Genomic DNA, 21,332 nt, shown 5'->3' on the forward strand with positions numbered 1-21,332 from the left:
TGTTTCTTTGTTTTAAAGATGTATAATTTAATTTCCAAAATATTGTCCCTGTGCCCCAGCTGTCTGCTGTACTTTCATCTGCACAACACCATGTTGTAGATTATTTGAAAACATTTTTTGAATGAGTTTAAAGCAACATCTTAGGAGGTCAGCTGAACCAGAATGATTTACTGTTGTAGTAAATATTATTCAAATGATTAAAAAAAAAAACTTACAAGCGTCCAAAAGCAAAGAGTTCAGGAGTGAAGCTCTGCAGCCTGCTGTATCATGTCCTTGGCAATACGGACGTGTAAAGGTAATCATTATAGTCGGGATGCATATTTGAAAGTCTATGATTCACATTTTGACTGAATACACAGGCCTATGTTACAGATTCTCATATTTACAGCTAGTTCCAAAACTGTCAGTTGGACACACTGGGGGTGTGTTGGGATGAATTCATGAATAAGTCAAAATAAAATGTAGTAAACAGACAATTTTCTCATGAATGAAAGATTGCAACTTCACTTCAATTATCTTAGTGTTCATTGAGAAATTGACATTTACAGTTTAACAGTATTTTCCCCTTTAAATTTATAATCAGCTGCTTGTCATGATGGAAAAACAGACCAAATGCATAAAGAGTAACAACTGCTGCCACGAAGAGGATTGTTGTTTTGATTTTATAAATTTGGATTTTTCCTTTTATTATGACAAAATTGCTGCACAATAAAGACACACAAAACACTATATACCTACACAGTGTGGACTAACCCTCCAAACAACAAAAACAAAATAATACGGAAGCAAGAATGATAAATAAGGCAATAATATGCACATGGATTTATGTGAATTCATGTAACCCAAGCAGAACTTCCATTGGAATTCTTCCGTGGAAAGACGTCATCACTAGGATATTCCTTTGTACAGACTATAAAGCATTGAACTAAACGGGACTCCAGGGATCTTTCCTTTGTAACATGGGCCCCTTTTTGGCATTGAGTTACAGCTTGTACAGACCGCTCAGACGTTGGTGTGGAGCTAAAGAACATTAATTGATTCATTTGTCAAAGGTGGTGAATAATTCTGATGAGGTATTGATTGCTGTAAATCAAGACATACGTCACCTTGGTTAAGGGCAGCGTGGCCCTGCTGATAGATTGTATGTTGGATATATATATATAAAATATGATTATTGAACCTCCAAACAAGGCATTGAAAAATGACCATTTTGCTGACTGGCTGTTTAAGCTCATCATTCACTGAGGGATTTTATTGACAAGCTCATGGGGAATACAATTGCTGAACACTAACAAAAGAGGCCAAAGTTTATTTTTTTATTTTCCCAAATTATTTCAAAAGCTGACATTCTGCATCAGTGGTTTTACAGCGAAGCCAACTATTTTCAGATAGGGGAGGGAGTACTGCATAATCAGCATACCATGAGTGAATGTGAACTGTGTGAACGCCAGCGGCTCATGAAGGATGGTTACTGTTTCAGAGAGAGACAGAGTGAATGAAGGGGAGAGTGTGCGAGAACAAGAGAGAGTGAAAGAGTTCAAAAGGCAGAAAATAACAGAGAGAAGACACAATGAAATAGAGCATCAGAGATTTAAAGAAACAGATAAAGAAGAGGGCAGGACAAAACCGCAGAGAATAAAAGAAAATCAAGAAGATTACAGAAGATAGCAGAGTCAAAGTGAAATGGAGAAAGTTAGAGAGTGAGAGACAGATAATGAAGGAAACCGATGACACTGAAAGTGTGGGGAAAGATGGAGAATCCAATTATATTTGGCTTCAATAAGCCAAATGGTCTCATCACATGTGTCAGCCATGTTCTGGAGCTTTAGCAGAGTCATCCCATCTGCACTTTGAGTCCTCATGTTTTTTAGTTCATCAGTTAATACCTCTGTGGAGGATGGGGTTCCTAAATGTGTTGAAATGTAAGATTTATAGTGGTGTTTCTAATAAGTCTAATTTTTCCTTCACTTCTCAGAGATCAGCTGTCAAGCAAACAGTGATAGCCTCTCTGCCCTGCTTGTCATGCCTGCTGCTTTTTGCTCCCTGTTTCCTGCTGCAGCATCATCAGCAGTATGAGACATGTCTGGGCCAGGTGTTCTAATGTGCATAAGGGCAGCGTCAGGATTCTGTCAAGGTCTCCACTCGCCACACTCTCCTGGGTTGTGGTTTCTGTTGGATTCAATTTTGTTTCTGCCAAGAAAACACATCCTCACTCAGCTATTATTTGTTTTTTACACTGACTTGTAGGTGTTTCCTCATTGGGTGCCCGGATGGGCTAGGGGTTAAGGTGGCGGCCAAGAACCACCTTGTTTGTTTCTGCTTGGGAACCTATGTGGCATTTCATTCCTGATTTCTCTCCCCTCATTTCCTGTCATCTCTCTACTATCTGCTGTGGCATAAAAAATACATACTATATAGTCATTATGTCGTATTGTTGTATGTCTTGAATGTCTGTCCCTGCAGGACTGTAACATCCTTTCCAGGTTCTCTTTTGATGCAGTTTGCTCCTCTGTAGATGGCTTTTTTCCCTTCTTTTTAGCCTGCTACCCCACAGTGACTACTGCTCATGCTACCGATTGATGTTTGTTTAATCTCAATCAATCCACTGCCAGGTATTTTCCAAACATTTTTCACTTTGGAGCTATACTGTTGAGGTACATGATTAAATTTCATATTGTGTGAAAACATCTATTGTAGTTTCCTAGAGCACGTTAATGTATGCTTATGTGTTTGTTTGCTCTTCAGACATTCAGAGGAGGAACTCATGCAAATCGTCCAAGCATTTATGTGCGCCTTAGCGTATTTGTGCATGTTTTGCGCTCTGGCACTTTCACGTTCGGTGGCGTTTACATGAAAGAGGAAATCACTGCTGGCTTCCAGACAAGATTTCTCCCTGAGCTGCAGAGAAAATTAAATGAGTCCGGATGTAAAATGTATTCATTATTTGATTTCCATCTCCTAGCTGGCCACTGAATCCCTCGCTATAACCGGCTCAGCACAAGAGCCTCTGGCACATGACTATAAATGCACAATAACACCGGCGTATCATTTTAATGCAGATGTGCTCGGCAGAAGTTCGTTTCGGTGTTGGTCAGGAGCTGAATAGGATGTGAGTTGGAATTGAAGCTTTTGTTTGTTGTTTCTTTTTTTTCAAATATGCATTACAGCTACATAATAAATCATGTTTACTGACTGGAACGCTAGTGAAGTATGAATGTGCTTTTGCAATGGCTCAGTGGTAATGTATCTGTGTATGATTTATTATTATTTTTTTACATGAACGTGTGTAAATGCACTGTTTGCCCCCGTATGTCTCTGTATGTTTGTGTGTGGTGTATTGTTCACCAAAGGGCAGATTTAGCCGCACGGATTCGGATCCTGAATGGTAGGGGGCAGCAGTATGTGAGTTAATTTTGACTGTATGAGTGATGCACATATTTACCTGTTGAATGGATGGCTGCTTTGACTAACGGCTGCCTCATATTTTTTTTTGTTTTTCTTAACTCCCGATTTCACAAGGATGGTTGGCGTAAATTAAAAGATACCGAGAAGGAGAAGTGTAGAGGAGGAGGTGAGCAGAGATGAAAAATGGATGAAAAATTAATAAAAACATCCACAAATCCTCATGGCATATTTCAAGGGTGCTGGGAGTATTTGTCACAGCAAATAGTTGTGTTTTCTGGTGGTGTGTAGCAAAAGAAAAATCCCCCTCTTACTCTTCACACCCCGCCCCTGTTTCGCCGTACCAATCTCTGGTCAGTTTAATCTCCAACTTCCATTCAGCCATTCCTCACTCACACAGCATTGTCTGACACTACAAATTAATGAGGTGTCGTTTGAATGCCATTTCAAAGTGCATTTGAATTTGTCTGTTTTCCCTTTTGTGAACAAAGTCAGGAATATTTTGTTGTCTAGTGTCAGTTCTTGGGATCAAGCTTCCTCAGCTGAAAAGACGTCAAGAGAATGAGCAGGAAGTATTATTTGTGTTTTGTCAGCAGGCAGATGAGCATGAGAAAAGATCTTATTTATTTACCCACTTGAACACCAACAGTCTGAAGGGACTGGTGAAAACTGTGAAAACTTATTTGTGACAAAGGATTGGCTTGGATCAAGGTTAGTCAAGTCTGTGTGAGGAAATTGAAAAAGAATGAGCTTAGGAGCAATTATATCATATTTGGAGCTGATATTTTTGCTAATGTCCCTTTTTAGCACTGCAGGCACTTGGGGAAACAACCTAAGGGAGCAAATAAGCCTTACTGTTGTGTGCCAAGATGAAAAGGATATTTACAGTAATATTTCCCAGAATGTTGAACTAAAATACATTTAAAATGAATGAATTTAAACAAAAAAACCCAGAGGCCTTTCAATCCACATTTTAGTGATGTATTTTAGCAAAATTAGTCTGCTCAATTTGAAGTTTACTTACTCTTTATACAAAGCAATTTTAAAAAGGCAACTCTTTCACTACTAGTTTTAGACTACATACAATACAATATAAAGTCAAAACAGAACAGAAATGAAAACAGAAATTCAAAAACATTTCTTACACAATAATGATCCTACCTCAGTTTTATAATTTATTTTTAAACATTGTTTTAAATTATCAAAGTGAACTACACATTCTTATTTTTTCTGATTTGTTTTACAAAATATTCCTTTAACTATCCTCTCCTTCTTTTTTTCGCCATATTCGCTTGTTTCTCTTTTTTTCTCAGTTTATTCTTTCTCGATAAGTCTCTTTGGGTTTCTCTGTTTGTTTCTTGGTTTGGTGTATTGAATTGGCAGGGATATACAGCATTTACCTATTATAATGTACAAGTATATAACCCCCCAAGGTCGGACAAATGTAATGTCTAAAATTCATGATAATATGCCACAGTAAAGTGTTTACTGCCTAGGTAGGCAGCACAGAAATACCCCAGGAAGGTATAGGAAGGTTTTTCATGTGCACATGTAGGCTTTTGTCGTGTATGCCACATTACTTACAATTTAGCATTCCTTCCCACTGTTTTCTTTTGCCTTTATTGAACTATACAACAGGGAAGGTACTTATCCATTATCAAACATGTCCAATGATGGCTTTGTTTGTTCCAGCATCATTCATACCAGCACTACAGGTGGATTTGTGTACCTATAGCCCTCTTTATTAGCATTCATGCAGCACAAATGATTGCATTGTTGCTGAAATCGTATATACAAGCATTACATTTCCACCCTTCCCACAAAATCCACATATGAGGGTTATTAAGAGGTTGCCAGCCAGGAGCCCAACAATGAAGAGCCCTGTAAAAATGAAAATATGTCCCTTAACAATTCGAAGGAGCCCTCAGACTGCTTATTTTGTCCATTACAGTGACCCTGAATGGGGAAAAAATTAAATGCATGGGTAGAGAAAATGAAAGAAAGAAGTGCTGAAAACCCAAAGATACTATCTTTTTCTTGACAATTGATTCTACCTGCAACAATATTACAACAGTTTAGGCAAGTGAATCTACTACAAACAGAAAAACTCAAATTGATTTTTTTGTTGCAGCATACATATCTGCTCTGTAAATCAGTTGTCTTGTGTTCTCTGAGAATAAATCTTAAACCCAAAAGGAGGAATCTATATTTAATATTTTTTTGGTTTCATGATGGCACATTCATTCGACAGTATACGTTTATCCACACTGACGTCATCCTTGAGAGTTTATGCCAGCCCTTGCAACTGAAGGAGGATTTGCACATCTTTTCTTGCATCACCACAAGAGGTGGCTTGTCAGGGAAATGTTTATTTTATTCTGATCTACAGTCTATACATAAGTTGTACTGTGGAAACATTTGCATGTCATTGATTCACCAGTGTGGGGCTTTTTTCAAGAAATAAACATGTGATCCATTCAGGTCTACATTTTTTCTTATAATTTTGAATAATTGACTTATCAATTAATTTTAGTTGTGGAAAAAGTAAAAAGCAAGAGTGCTTTCAAAAAATTTACGCTGTAATAGATTACATTTATCAATTAACAAAACAGCATTAATTCTTCTAGGTATACTTGCACATAGTTTTTGTAGGAACTTCCCACAGTTCTTCTGACTGACAGACAGACTCGTTGATGTTCAGATCGGGGCTCTGTGGGGCCATACCATCACTTCCAGGACTTCTTATTCTTTACGCCGATAGATAGTAAGATTAAGTGCTTTATGACTTGTGCTGTATGCTAGGGGTCAACACTGAGGACAACATTAATTCTGACCAAATCCCCAACTTCATTTGCAGATATGTTACCCAAAAACTTGCAAGGAACCTCCACCATGCTTTACTGTTACCATTCTTGTACCGCTCTCCATCCCTTCAGCGAACGACCTGCCTTCTGCTGCAGCCAAATATTTATTAATATCTTTTTCTGCACCCCATATCCTGTGTTTCTATGCATATTTGAGTTGATTGGCCTTGTTTCCATGTCAGATGTATGGCTTTTTGAACGTAAGTCTTCCATGAAAGCCACTTCTGATCAGGCATCTCCGGACAGTAGGTGGTGTACCAGGGTTCCTCTGTTTTCTGCAGCTCTGAGCTGATGTCACTGCTGGACATTTTCCGATTGTGAAGGAAAGTTGTTACAAAGGTGAATGTATTGTGTGGTGTTCATGGATGTCTCATCCTCTCGTTGCTAGGTTTCGAGTGTGTGGTGATTGCTGACAGAACCCACCTGTGCTCGCTCAGCTGCAGAATAAAGGAGGCGGTGCCTTCACAGATCGCTCTCTCATTCCTTCGTCGTGCCGGCTTTTTTTTTTTTATCCGGTGTCTCCCATCATTACTTCGATCCCTTAACGTCAATGGTTACTCCCTAATTCCCTACTGGGACCTTGCTGATGCACTATAACTACCTTGTGTCTTGCTGTTTTGCTCAGTCTTGCCATGGGAATGACTTTTGACAGTAAACTGTCCTCAGCAGCCTCACCTTGTTAGCTGAGTTTGGCTGCTCATTACCTAGTTGTATTCCTCATATACAGCTGTTTTTGTTTCAGTTAATGATTGTCTTTCAACCTACATATTGAATTTATGATCATTAACACCTGTTTGGTTCAACTGTTTAAATATTACACCTGACATGCCTACAAAACCCCTGACTTTGTGTAAGTGTTCATAGAATAAATTATGCTGTTTTGAAGACAAAGCGTGGTCACACCAGATGTTGATTTAGATTTTTTTTCTGTTCACTCACTTTGTATTTTGTTAAGTGATAAGTATAATCCATTAACATTGTAAATGTAAATACGCAGATACAGAGAATGGATGGAGGGACGTAGAAATACACTGCTCAAAAAAATAAAGGGAACACTAAAATAACACATCCTAGATCTGAATGAATGAAATGATCTCATTAAATGTGTGCTGACAAGAAAATCACACAAATTATCAATGGAAATCAAATTTATCAACCCATGGAGGTCTGGATTTGGAGTCACACTCAAAATCAAAGTGGAAAACCACACTACAGGCCGATCCAACTTGGATGTAATGTCCTTAAAACAAGTCAAAATGAGGCTCAGTAGTGTGTGTGGCCTCCCCGTGCCTGTATGACCTCCCTACCACGCCTGGGCATGCTCCTGAAGAGGTGGCGGATGGTCCCCTGAGGGATCTCCTCCCAGACCTGGACTAAAGCATCCGCCAACTCCTGGACAGTCTGTGGTGCAACATGGTGTTGGTGGATGGAGCAAGACATGATGTCCCAGACGTGCTCAATTGGATTCAGGTCTGGGGAACGGGCGGGCCAGTCCATAGCATCAATGCCTTCCTCTTGCAGGAACTGCTGACACACTCCAGCCACATGAGGTCTAGCATTGTCTTGCATTAGGAGGAACCCAGGGCCAACCGCACCAGCATATGGTCTCCCAAGGGGTCTGAGGATCTCATCTCGGTACCTAATGGCAGTCGGGCTACCTCTGGCGAGCACATGGAGGGCTATGCAGCCCCCCAAAGAAATGCCACCCCACACCACGCCAAACCGGTCATGCTGGAGGATGTTGCAGGCAGCAGAACGTTCTCCACGGCGTCTCCAGACTCTGTCACGTCTGTCACATGTGCTCAGTGTGAACCTGCTTTCATCTGTGAAGAGCATAGGGCGCCAGTGGCGAATTTGCCAATCTTGGTGTTCTCTGGCAAATGCCAAACGTCCTGCACGGTGTTGGGCTGTAAGCACAACCCCCACCTGTGGACGTCGGGCCCTCATATCACCCTCATGGAGTCTGTTTCTGACCGTTTGAGCAGACACATGCACATTTGTGGCCTGCTGGAGGTCATTTTGCATGGCTCTGGCAGTGCTCCTCCTGCTCCTCCTTACACAAAGGCGGAGGTAGCAGTCCTGCTGCTGGGTTGTTGCCCTCCTACGGCTTCCTCCACATCTCCTGATGTACTGGCCTGTCAACTGGTAGCGCCTCCGTGCTCTGGACACTACGCTGACAGACACAGCAAACCTTCTTGCCACAGCTCGCATTGATGTGCCATCCTGGATGAGCTGCACTACCTGAGCCACTTGTGTGGGTTGTAGACTCCGTCTCATGCTACCACTAGAGTGAAAGCACCGCCAGCATTCAAAAGTGACCAAAACATCAGCTAGGAAGCATAGGAACTAATAAGTGGTCTGTGGTCACCATCTGCAGAACCACTCCTTTATTGGGGGTGTCTTGCTAATTGCCTATAATTTCCACCTGTTGTCTATTCCATTTGCACAACAGCATGTGAAATTGATTGTCAATCAGTGTTGCTGGACAGTTTGATTTCACAGGAGTGTGATTGACTTGGAGTTACATTGTGTTGTTTAAGTGTTCCCTTTTATTTTTTGGAGCAGTGTAGTTACATCCATGTCTACTTAGAAACAGATAATCCTGTGGTGATAAAGCTTCTCCTGTTATTGAAATAGCAGTCGCAGTTAGTGGTGATACATTATGTCAGGCTCTTGTCCAATGAACTGTGCTGTATTGCAGTAGTGTGGCAGCTTCCTGTCCCATGCCTTCAGATACACTTCAGACAGGGGCCGGATTAACATCCATGTTGTCCTCAAAATGAAACAGAGGTTCTCCATCGCTGTGAGTCAACGAGCCTTTCAGCTCTGCAACAGAAGCTTGTTTTTTCAAACAGTACAAATCCGTTGTGGGCTGAAGAGCAGCTTTTGTTACCTGCTAAAAGGAAGAGGCACAGGACCAAAAGTCAATGTCTTGTCGAAATGGCTTTTTGTGTGTGTGTGTGTGTGTGTGTGTGTGTGTGTATACTTCAACATAGTGAGGGCCGGAACAAGATTTTAACCATTTTTGCCAGTTTTAACCTGAAAGTGAGAACATATTAGCCTGTCCTCACAACTTCAAATGGCTGTTTGAATGTTAAAACTTGGTTTCAGGGGTTAGGTTGCAATTGGGTTTAGGTTAAGGGTACGGTAAGGTTTAGGATTGTGATGGTTAAGGGTAAGGGTCCAGGGAATGCATTATGTCAATGATGGTCCTCACAATGATAGAAGTACAAAGACGTGTGTGTGTGTGTTTCTTTCTGACAGTATGGTGGCTTGTAAAAATCGCTTTAAATGCATTTATTATATATTAGTACTGCATTAGTACTCTTGAATGTCACACACAGAATTGGCATTTAACAGAATATTTCCTTGTAACTTCTGATGGATAACAAGACAAAACCATGATTTATCCAAGTGTGTGTTTCAGCAGGCAAAACATGTTTGTGTGTTTTTTGTGTAAATGTAAAGGTAAAAATAAAATCTTAGTAATCTGTACAGGGATATTATATCCCTGTACAGATTACTAAGATTTTATTTCAATGAGATTTTCACGATATTAGAAATCAGATTATATAAAGATAGGAAGCCGACTATTAAAGCATAAATAATGAAAGTACAAATAACATATTTAAGAGCAAAACAGCAGTGGCTGCAACAGAGTTCACAGTAACAGAATGTGAGGCATGTGGTGAGGAGAAAAGTGAAGAAAAAATCAAAATGACAACACTTAAAAACACATTTTAAGTGACTCTTTGAAAGTACTAAACATTACACATAATGGTTGAAAGTGTCATAGTTTACAAGGATCTGTTGTGCACCTCATCTTCTCCAGAGGGCAATAGCTCCTCCAGATGGTTTGATCCATCCCAACTCTTCACCACAAAGGACTGAATAAGGCAGAAGTGCACCAAAAACAGCGCTTATTAAAACACTCGAGCACTCATTTCCTCCCCTAATGGCCTCTCGCCTGCAGCCATAACACCAGCGCCTGTAAGCTGCCTCTTCTGACCTGCACAGGTGCTCCGGACGTACTCTCTAGCCAAAAAAAGAAGAGGAAAAAAGGCAACATTTGACTGGAGGCTCTTGCTTTGAATTTTATGATGTTGAATTAAAACTTGGATTCTAATTAATGGAGTTTTTTGCGTTCCAGGGAGAGATGATTATGGAGAATAAAAGCTTTTAACAAGCACGGCATAAGGTAATCCACCACCCTCACCTACCACAGCCACCCCATCTGGAAGACAATGCAGGCAGTAAATGATGCCCCTGGCATGTCGGATTGATTGGCTAGAATTCAGTAACAGCACAATCAAACTTAGAGCCAGGGCTGTCAGCCCCCACACAAGAGCTAATAAAAACTAATAATACACTTGGAATAATGGTGGTGGGTGTGGAGGGTGATATCTATAGTCTACTGTCCATCTTGGCCCTCACGCAAAGTGCAAAATGTAACAGCTTTGTTACCATCAATTCTGAAAGTAGATGACAGTTTTGTTGTGTAGCTTCAAATTCAGATGTCCAGTCCACCAAGTAAATGATGAGCTCAACGAAAGGACAAATTAGTAATTCCAAAGCTAATGTACAAACATGAATATGTGGTTGAAAACAAACAAAACTACTACTAACTCTTCCATGTCCCAACTGAAAGTATGTAAACAATTACTCCTTTGGTTCTCCATTCCCTCAGAGGACAGCACTGTTGAGATGGTTTGCTATTGATTAAAGTTCCCAAATTTCTCAGGGTTCCTCAAATCTGAAATCCACACAGGGTAGCTATGTGTAGACTTACTTTGCCTTCGTGAAGAAATCCACAGCTTAAAGCAATTCCATTGATTGAAATAAAATATTTTATCTTAGAAATTCTGATTCTGGGAAAAAAAACAGAAAAGAGAATAACACATAAGTCATCATTATAACATAACATTAAAACCGCAGTTTTGTTATAGTACAAAGCAATAGGGAAGCTAGCAGCTCTTCAATTGTCATTACACATAAGAAAAAAATGTTACATGAATAAAGAATGGACAGCCATCTTTGCTATGCATAAATCTTTACCACTACTGGGGAATAAAATGTAAAGTCGTAAGGGTGGTGCCAGAGGGATGGTCGTGTTCTTTCATAAATCAAAAGGGTTTATCTTCTGTACAGTTGCCATTTTAGGAAATCTCAGGCTCAGCTTGTGAGGTGCAGCTCTACGCAGACAGACTTGAATCAACTTTGATTTGTGTAGAGCTACGTAGTCAGTTTTAGCTGTACTCTGAACTGAACATGAAGGTTGGTAATGTTTACATTCAACAACCCAGCTCTGCAAAACTATGATTCAGTTCTGTGCCAACTTAAAGTCAAAATCAGCATATTGTTGATGATGTTAAAAATTGTTACCTTGGACATCTGTGGCTCAGGAGCTAGAGTGGTTGTCCACTGATCAGAAGGTCAGTGGTTTGACACCCAGCTCCTCTGGTCAGCATGTTGACGTGTCCTTGGATACTAAATCAAATTTGGCTCCTGAAGGCTGCACCACCAGTATGAATGTGGGTAGATGACTGCCATAAAACTTCATTTAATAGCCGAGTCCCAAATAGCCGCCTATCCCGTTTACTGGCCTGGTGTGGGAACACATTTTGACAAATAAACGCCTGCCTCAATTTAAAGCCTGGTCTAGTTTTTATAGAAGTTCTTTGGATGTATAGAACTTCTTTAACCCTGCAGGGTCATCTGCTTTAGTTGCTTCTAAGCTGCTTAGATTGTTAATACAAATATTAATGTTTAAACGTATTATAAATATGTCCGTATGAACATGCTACACATCGTTAGATCGGTTAGATTCTCCACAATTCAATTGTTCAGTTCATTTAAGGGAAACAACGAGCCCCAAAATCTAATTCTTATAGATTTACCGGTGTAACCTGCCTGGTACAAGAGAGGAAAGCAAAAAAGGTGATGACTGCCTTTGCCTTTTGAAGTGCTCGTTAAGCCCGCTCGTTAAGCCTGAATGTGACGGTTCCTTGATTTAAAAAAAAAAAAAATAAAATTATAATCCTTTAGTCTATAAGGGTCTACCCATCAAAAGAAAGTTGTGAATCCTGTCATGTAAAGTCCATTGCTCTCTGTCTGCTAACTTCTCTCATCCTCATCCTGTTGTTGTTGTTATGTTACTTCAAAATAAAAGCGCATAAGCCGTCTGTCGGAGCTAGATCAAATGAATGAATGAATGTGTATTTGATATTATTTAATAATTTTTATACAAGTATTATTCTGTTTATTTAAAGTTTTATGGTAGTTCCTTTCTGATGTGCAGTTGGCATGGCAGCCACTGCCATCAGTGTATAAATGTGGGTGAATGTGACGTACTGTAAAGCGCTTTGAGTGGTCAGAAGACTAGAAAGGTTAGTCCATTTACCATTTACCTGGTTGGTTGTTTATATCGGAGTACATGCAGGAAGATGATGTGCCAATAAACGTCTGTCTTTTCCAAATCCTCACGGCAAATCAGTTTACTTTTTTGTTTACTGAATTGGTAGACTTGGTCCAGTCTGGAAAAGGAGTAATGTACCTGAGTTGCATCAACAAATGTTTGTATAGTGTTGGCATTTTGCACTGCACTATGATTGATTTTATTAAACGTTTATTTAACAAGGTAAAAGTGATTAAAATCACTTTTTAATAGGGTCCTGGCTAAGAGGCAACCATGAGAACAGCATTACCACAATAAAGATATAAGAAAAATAGAACATATCCATACAGTATACATTAGGGCAATTGTGCAGTCACACGGACTATAGTGATTTTATTAAAATATAAATGACTCCTATGTTTCTCAAGTGTCCATTCAAATACATTTGGAACAGAAAACATTACACACATTGCAAGTGTTGATTTCCAGTTACAGTTGACTTGAGCTCCACTGCACATGGCTGATATAATCCTGACCTGCATGTACCGCAGTGGATTTGCTTTGATGGCTGTTTGATGTTTTGTTTTCTCAATGTAGATTTATGTGCTACCAGCAGGTACAAGGATTATCCTGCAAGAAATTCAACCATGGTAAAAGGTTATGAATCATCCATTTCACCATATTAAATGGTTGTATAATGCTGTCTTCATGCTTAAGGCCCTATATTGGATGTTTTTTCTGACCAACATATCCGTGTAGGATTTTATTTAAATGCAGTGTTGTCAAACAGAGTGGGATTATGACGTGGGTGATACCATGCTCTATTAGCCACTTTGAGCTGCATCCAGCATATTCCATCAGTGCTCCATGTGAACGAGAGAGTAAAATGAGAGTATTCATGCTCAGTCTGGACCAAAACAAAGATTAGATGTGTTTTTATGTTCATAAGGTGCAACATGTATGTGTGTGTGTGTGTGTGTGTGTGTGTGTGTGTGTGTGTGTGTGTGTGTGTATATAGAGAGAAATGAGAGCAGGATCTGACACATCCTGTGTTATCTGTCACGGTCCCTACAATGTTATGAATGCATATGTACAGATTTTAGTGTATGTGGGAATGCTAACCTCATGTATGACTTTCATCCTGTGTGATTAGTTTTACATTGAATAGAAGCAAAAAGGGAAGCAAGTGGCAATTAAGTAAAAAGAGAATTCTAGTAGTATGCAAAGTTTCTAAATATACATGTGAAGTGACAATGCAGTGACAATAACCTTCAAAATCTGTGATCACTGGATGTCAAATTGCATCGTATTGGACTATTCACTTTGATACATGAAACCAGTTTAATGAAATAAGAAACCATCTATGAAATGAGTAATAAAATCTTTTGAACTGATGTCAACTGCTGGAAAAAAGCACTGATTTTCCAAGAGAGAATTAAGAGTCAAGTGGCTTTGTTGGCTACTGTAGCTTGTACTGAAGTAATGCTCATGCCTCTTTCTGATCTAGCCAGACTTCTGTGTCAACAAGCTCACAGAGGCCTTAAGAATGTAAGACCTTTGGATATCCTGCAGAAGCCATTTGAATGGCTGTGAGACTTCTAGTGGGTATTTGGTTAGGTACAAAAGTGTGGAAAGCTCTCTGTGTAGTAATTTTACTTTAGTTTAGTTTAAGTGAAAGGTGGGGTATGCAGTTCTGGAGAAATCCAATACCATGACAAATAGCTAACAGCAAAAAGCTAATGACAGAGTGAGTAATGTACTGTAACTGATGTTAGCTAGTTTGTGGGTAAGCAACAGTTGCTGCTGTGAACGTGCAAAGAGGACAAGGCGGTCCCAGAGCCAGCACACCAGCTCCAGACAGCGATGCGATACAGCTCTCCTGCTACTATAGCTAACATCACAACAACATCATGTCTTGGCAAACTAGAAAGTGAGCTGAATGTCCGTGGACAAGTCATTTAACGTTACCTGACACACAAATAATGGTATGAATAGTGTTGTGTGGCTCGATCCAAGCCACTTTTTTTGTTTCCCCATTTACAGAGCCAGGGCTGAGTACACTGGATTTGTTTTGGCTGCTACACTTTTTTGGATCACTGAGGTAAAGTGACCCCTGACAACGCCAGATAGAGTATCTTTAAAAAAAAAAAAAATATTTTGGTGTTGGAATGAGTATATTAATTGAGATTCCCACAGTCCTGCATACACACACACACGCACGCACGCACCCACCATTTTTGACACAGTTAAGGACAGCACAGTCACTCTTCTGGCTCTATAATCCTATGGAGGAGAACTGACACTTTTATGCATATGGCAGTGCGACTGTAGATAACAGCATCAGAGGGCTTACTTCAGAAAAAGTACTCCATGTGAAAGGGATTCACTAGGCAGAATTGTAATGCAGAGGATCCGACTGGCCTGGCATCACTGTGTTCGGCTGGTTTTGTTCCTTCAAAAACGCTGCGTTCTGTAATAGAAGAAAGAGAGAGGAAGAGAGCATCAGTGACAGCGCTCTGTTCGGCGGAGGTTGAAAATATACTTGTTAGGAGTTGTATGGCTTCTGACTTTCATTTGTCCTCCAGCTAGACCTGATTTACAAATTAATCTGCAACATGTGTTTTGAGTAAAAGTAATTCTCATTATTTTTCCTCAAATTGAAATGGTCTTTCTCCACTTTCACAGTTTTGTCCTCCATTGCTGCTTAGAACAGACAAATATGTGCAGTTCAAGTCTTTGTCAAAGTGTGACAACAGGTATTCTCAGAACTTGCTAACTGAAGTAGATGTAGAAGGAAAAGTGGGTTTGCCACATGTAAAAACCAAAAAGTTTGTCCAGGAATGGTCAACTAGTCCAAAAGTTGGACGATTATGTACTCAAACCAGACAAAACAGACCTTCATCATTAGACATTTGGGACATTTTTGAATCCAATGCATACTCCTGTTTGGGTCAATATTTGAAGGATTGAAATTAAGTTGGAATTTGGTCTAGGTCGGAGTAAAGATGTGTTCAGCCGTCAGCCTACAGTTCTGAAACGTGGAGAGAGCAAGTTTCAAACACAATCACAGCCTGTTGGTGTGAATTTACAACATGTGTAGAGTGAACTACATGACAGCTGTGAGGTATGTATCCATGGTGATTCTGTCATGTCCTTTGCAAGCAGGAGCACCTGGGTGTGCTTTTAATGGTGTATGTAGTGGTGAGGAATGTCAAGAGGCTGAATGAATGGTGTGAGTGAAGGGCCTGAAGTGTGAAGACAAAGTGTGTGTGTGTGTGTGTGTGTGTGTGTCGACTGCAGATCAAGTCATCTTTGTGTATTCCTGAGTCCTGAAACTCAATTTTCTTTAGAAGAAGTGAAATATGCAGTGAGATTTTCTCAAATGTTTCCAATTACCAAACAAGAACCCACCTTATTCTGTATTTATTTCTTTTATTTAAGATGCTGACGCTGATTGATAATAGACAAATAATTTTATGAGATAAAGATTTTTGTGATGTGAAAAGTAACGCAAAACTACATAACAAGGTCGATCAAATGAAACTCTTGACAATTCAGTCTGCTTACATGTGATGGGGGGCATGAACCTATGGTTCCAGACCTTCCATTTCTATAGGTCTGGTGTTGCTCAGTGACTACTTTTTCCCAGAGGTTTAAAGGCACACAAGAACGGCGTTATCTCAGGTGCCAGGAAAATAGGCACCCTAATGGCGACAAGTGTGGATGAGATTGATACAGTTGTACAAAAAATAACACCTCTTAAATTAACACATTTCTATGATCGTGTTTTGTGTGTTAGTTTGAAAAAGATTTTTTTACCGGTCTCTATTTCTCCCAAAGGGCTGAACAGAGCCTTTCCTCCCCCAATTATGTTGTCACATATGAGAGAAGATGGTCCTCTTTATCCATCTTTCACTTTTCCACATATATCTCTCTGTCTTTACTTTCCTTTGACTCTTTCTTTGCTGTCTGTCCACCATATTTCCTCCTCTTGCTCGCCGGCCAAGCCCATTGAATTTCTCTTAATCTCTCTTTCCTGTCTCTCTGTCTTCCTGTCCACATTATTTGCTGCTTCTTCAAACATTTTAAATACACTAACTACAGTACATTTACTTACAATATGCACATTTTCACCGGGAGACTGGAAGTATAACCGACGTCCCAGCCCTCTTCCGTCTCATTTTATAAAGTTCTCAACCTATCACTCATTGTGCAACTCACCTTGATGAGCTTTCTGCCTTCAAAGTGTGTCGCCTGCAGCTGAGGGTAACCAGCATCAGTGAAGCCTCAACACAGACACTGAAGAAGCAGCAAGTCTGCAAGAAACAACAAAGCTGATGGTTAATGCTGATGAATATGTCTTGTCTGCAGCATGTTTAGCTCAGTTTTATGTTTTGTTGGCAGCTGTCATGGGTTTGATGGCTAAATCTGGGATGTGCTGGATGTCTGTATCTCAGCTCCCATCCAAATAGTGTACACACCAATATGGCCTCCCAGGTGTTAGAAGAAATATGTTAGTAAAGTTCAGTTTCTTTATAGGTACAATGTGTAAGGCCAGAATTTTAGTTTAAAGCATTATTAAAAATGAAGTAATAGTTGTGGCGATGTACTGTGGTGTACACTTTTCGAGGTTAAAGTCTGATAGTATAGCTCAGGCCTACTCCTATAGTTTTGCTATATTACACAAGCTCTCTTAGCATTTTAGTCTGACAAACAAAAGAAACTCTCAAAATGTCAAGAAAGGAAAATTTTATGCACCTATTTTCCTTACTAAACTGAAAAATACACCTTCTGAATAAAACTTTCTCTCTTTTACCAAACTAATTGCCCTCACAGTTGACACAAACAAAATAAAACCTCACCTAAACCATCTTGTTTGTCTTTCCACTCTTCTGGTCTCATGCTGTCGCTGCCTCTCTGATACCGGACCTTGCTCTCTCTCCTCTCCCGCTTGACCCCTCCTGAACCCGTCATTGTACCTGGAGTCAGAGCTGCTGTAAATCACCTCTTTACTGTATTCCCTGTCTGGCCTCCGTCAATCTCTGAGGCTGTGTCTCATCCCGGTCAGGCCATCATCACTGGGAGGCTGCTGAGGACTCAGTCAGCTAATAGAATCGCTGAGTTAGCTGCATAATCATCTATTGTCCAGAATTGCATATTTGATGACATTTTGTGAAAATCGGTAAAAAACAAAACAAAAATAAAACTATTTGTAAACTTTAGCAGTGGTGAGCCTGAATTTGATGGAGACAGCAGAAAATCTGAATCAAATCATCAATGCAGACTTCTCAAAAACACTCCTGCAGGTTTATCCACTCCTCTGTCAACAGGTAGACAAGAAGTAGAGGGACATTGTTATACAACCAAAAAACCTGTAAGCCAGGAGGTCAAGGTTTATGGATGGATGAACAAAGAGCGTGACTTTGACAAGAAACCTGGATCACCTGTATAAAGGTTAAATGACAGGAAACACGCTGTGAGGTTCATGTTTTTTCTGACTTAGGTTATGTATTATTAACATTTCTTACTCCTACCTTTATTTGACTTTGAATCCCTCAAAGGCAAAATGTCATTCATTAATGCCTTTATGAGTACTGAGGTTTTAGTATTTTCATTTTGTGAGCTTCCTGTCACCCTTATCAAAGACTTGTGTGTCTGCGTGTAGATAGGCATATGTGTAAGCTGTGGTTGTTGTTTTTATTTTATTACTATGATTATTACTATTATTGATATTTGCATTTCTACCATTACTATTATTTTACATCTCTATGTGTATGTCTCTATGTACTTGCATTTTCTTCTTGCATCCAGAAAGTAGCTCAGTAAGATCTAACAGATGATTTGGGTTCGTTAACTTTTATGCTGTCCTTCTAATACAGTATATGCGTACATAATATGTGTCTGTATTTTAAAGAAATGTTTTTGTTTTCTTTCCATTTATGTTATCTATTGCTTTAGCAAACATTATTTAGTCTTGAGTTTCATTACCCAGGGCAATTCAATGGCTCAAGTGTGTGTTTTGTTTAAATTTGAACAGGTCTGGACTGCATCAACAGACTAATACATTTTCCACAAAACCCTTTCCTGGATTAATTAATAAATAAGGAGAACAGGCTGTACTGTCAGATTTAACTACAGTCAAAACTATATAAAAATGGAGCCTAAAGGTAGCAAGATGTGAAACAAAATTCAGTATTCAGTGTAGACAGGACCGGACTAAGAATATATGATAATGAAAACGTAAATAAATTACTCCTTTCCCATTCATCAGTGGCCACAGGGCCTCAAGTAAGGACAAAAAGCATTACAATGACAGATATGAACCAGAGTGGCATGCTGATTGCACCCTGCTGCATGCTGGGAGCTGAGAAGGCGAGGCGGAGGGTGAAACCCGGTCCTGGGGACCTCCTGGGGAAAACAAATTATCACTGATGGAAAAAAGCAGAGAGTTTCCGCCTCTCTCCGGACCACATTTTTATGATCACATTATATCATCGCCGCTGTGGGTTACGGATGGAGAAGAAGCTTTTTTTCCTGCAGATTTAGTGGTCGGGACGGTGAGAAGATGTATATTCACTTCACGGTCATTAGCCCGCCAGAAAAGTGGACCTTCGCTGCTGGTGCTTTGGCGCCTATCCCAATTGGTTTGAAAACGATAACATGGCCCTCGTGGTATCATTTGAAACCCTGTAAATGCTCTCCGCTATTACCTTAGCCTCTAAGGAGACATATGAGCTTTAGTGATTAAACACATCATATCAATATTAATAATCGCTGCACAGCTGCACTCCAGACTGTTTATAGCTGTAAAAATAATTCACTATGTATTACTGCAATATCTTTATGGTACATGGTTATATTCTTTTGTTCATTTTGACAAAGAAAGGTTAATAAGCTAAACTTTATGCCATACATAGATATGCAAGAATACATTTTATTTTTTTATTTTATTTTATAGCAATAGTTTTGAATTCATTTAGATAATACTTTACTTTGTTTTATTAAACATTAATTACATGTTTTACTTTTCTTAGTCTTATTTGACTTTTTTAATTATATAATTGTATTATGTTTGTTTACAAGGGCGTCACTGTGTGAAAGTGGTGGGGACAGATTAGGGGCATGATGATACACTTCACAAGACCCGACACTGCTCAAAAACGCTACTTTAAACGCTACTTTCAAGAAATATGAAATTCTGAAATATATGAGTGAAGTGTCTGGAGGTCCCCCACCAGAGGATTTTGAGCATTAAACACTTAATTTCCTGCATTCAGACATTTTCCAATATAGGGTGGAAATGTCTTCATTTATCAAAAGAAAAACAAAAAATTCAGCTAGCAGGTGACAATTCATTCATGGAAAAATACAACAGGATGCAATGCACTAATCAGCAGCCTGTTACCGTTTGGTAAATGCACATTTGTTTCTTCTATATTTAAATTGCTTTGCATGTTTTCTTATTGTGCAAATAAACCTTTCTCAAAGCATTTTCATTTATTAGTTAACATTTCTTGGTGCAAGCTACATACAATACATTTTTAACAAATGCTTTCAATCAGTTATAGGGACAGAATCAGCCATTTTTTAATAGTTGTGCTCAAACGTTTGCATACCCTTGGAGAACTGGTAGCATATGTACCATTTGTAAAGAAAACATCAGTGAGCAGGCCAAACACATGTCTTATGGGATTAACATTCAATGGTAGGTCATAACGAAGGTTACGCTATGGTAACCCCACTGAAATTTTAACGTGCACGTAGCAGACTAATAGGATGTCGCTACCGATACGTGCGTGACGTATAAATAGCAGGGTCCCTACTGTCTCAGCATCCAACTGCCTCTTCAGCAGACGGCGTCAGAGCGTCAGAGCTCATCAGTAGAGGGCTCCGCCAGTGCATATAGAACTAGGGTTACCATATCATAACCTTGGTTCTATCTCACACAGGCTCCGCCCTCTACTGGACTCTATGGGTACAGTGGGTGGAGCCCGATGAATGTCCGCCCTAGCTGCGACAAGCCAAAGTCTTTATGAAAGGATAGAAAGCATCCAGAGTTATTGTCCTGGACCTGAACATGTTCATTATGTTCTTAAGAACAAAGGAGGTGTGTTGTCTCAATCTGGCTGCACTGTGGACACCAAGAACCAGCATGCAGCTGGGGTGAACCGACAGCAGCCCTTCTGGCAATGGTGCATGTGTAACGCGTCCATCCCCAAGGGCGGGCTGTCCTGTGGCTGAATTGAGAACCGCAGTGGGTGTTGGCAAACAGATCCACCTTTGCTCTCCTGAAGCGAGCTCAGATCTGCTGAACCACATTGTTGTGCAGTCGGTTGGGGGCCAGCCCTCAACATGAGGTCAGCCACCGCCGTTCTCCAAGCCTGGGACGTGAAGGGCTTTTAGAGACAGCAGGTGTTCTGATGCCCACGTCTATAGGTTCCCTGCCAGCGCCAACAGAGCCGTAGATTGGACTTCGCCCTGTCTGTTGATGTACACGCTGGAGGAAATGCACCACCAAACTAGAAACACAGCTTGGATTGGATTATGGATTGTGGACACTCACTGCACTCCCCTGGCAGGTACATCCCCATCCAGTGAGAGACTCATCTATGAAGACTGACACGGACGAAGACACCCTGCGTTGAAAGGGGGGGGGGGGGGGGGGCACCATG

The sequence above is a fragment of the Micropterus dolomieu genome, linkage group LG23, assembly GCF_021292245.1.
Source record: "Micropterus dolomieu isolate WLL.071019.BEF.003 ecotype Adirondacks linkage group LG23, ASM2129224v1, whole genome shotgun sequence".
Taxonomy (NCBI): Eukaryota; Metazoa; Chordata; class Actinopteri; order Centrarchiformes; family Centrarchidae; genus Micropterus; species Micropterus dolomieu.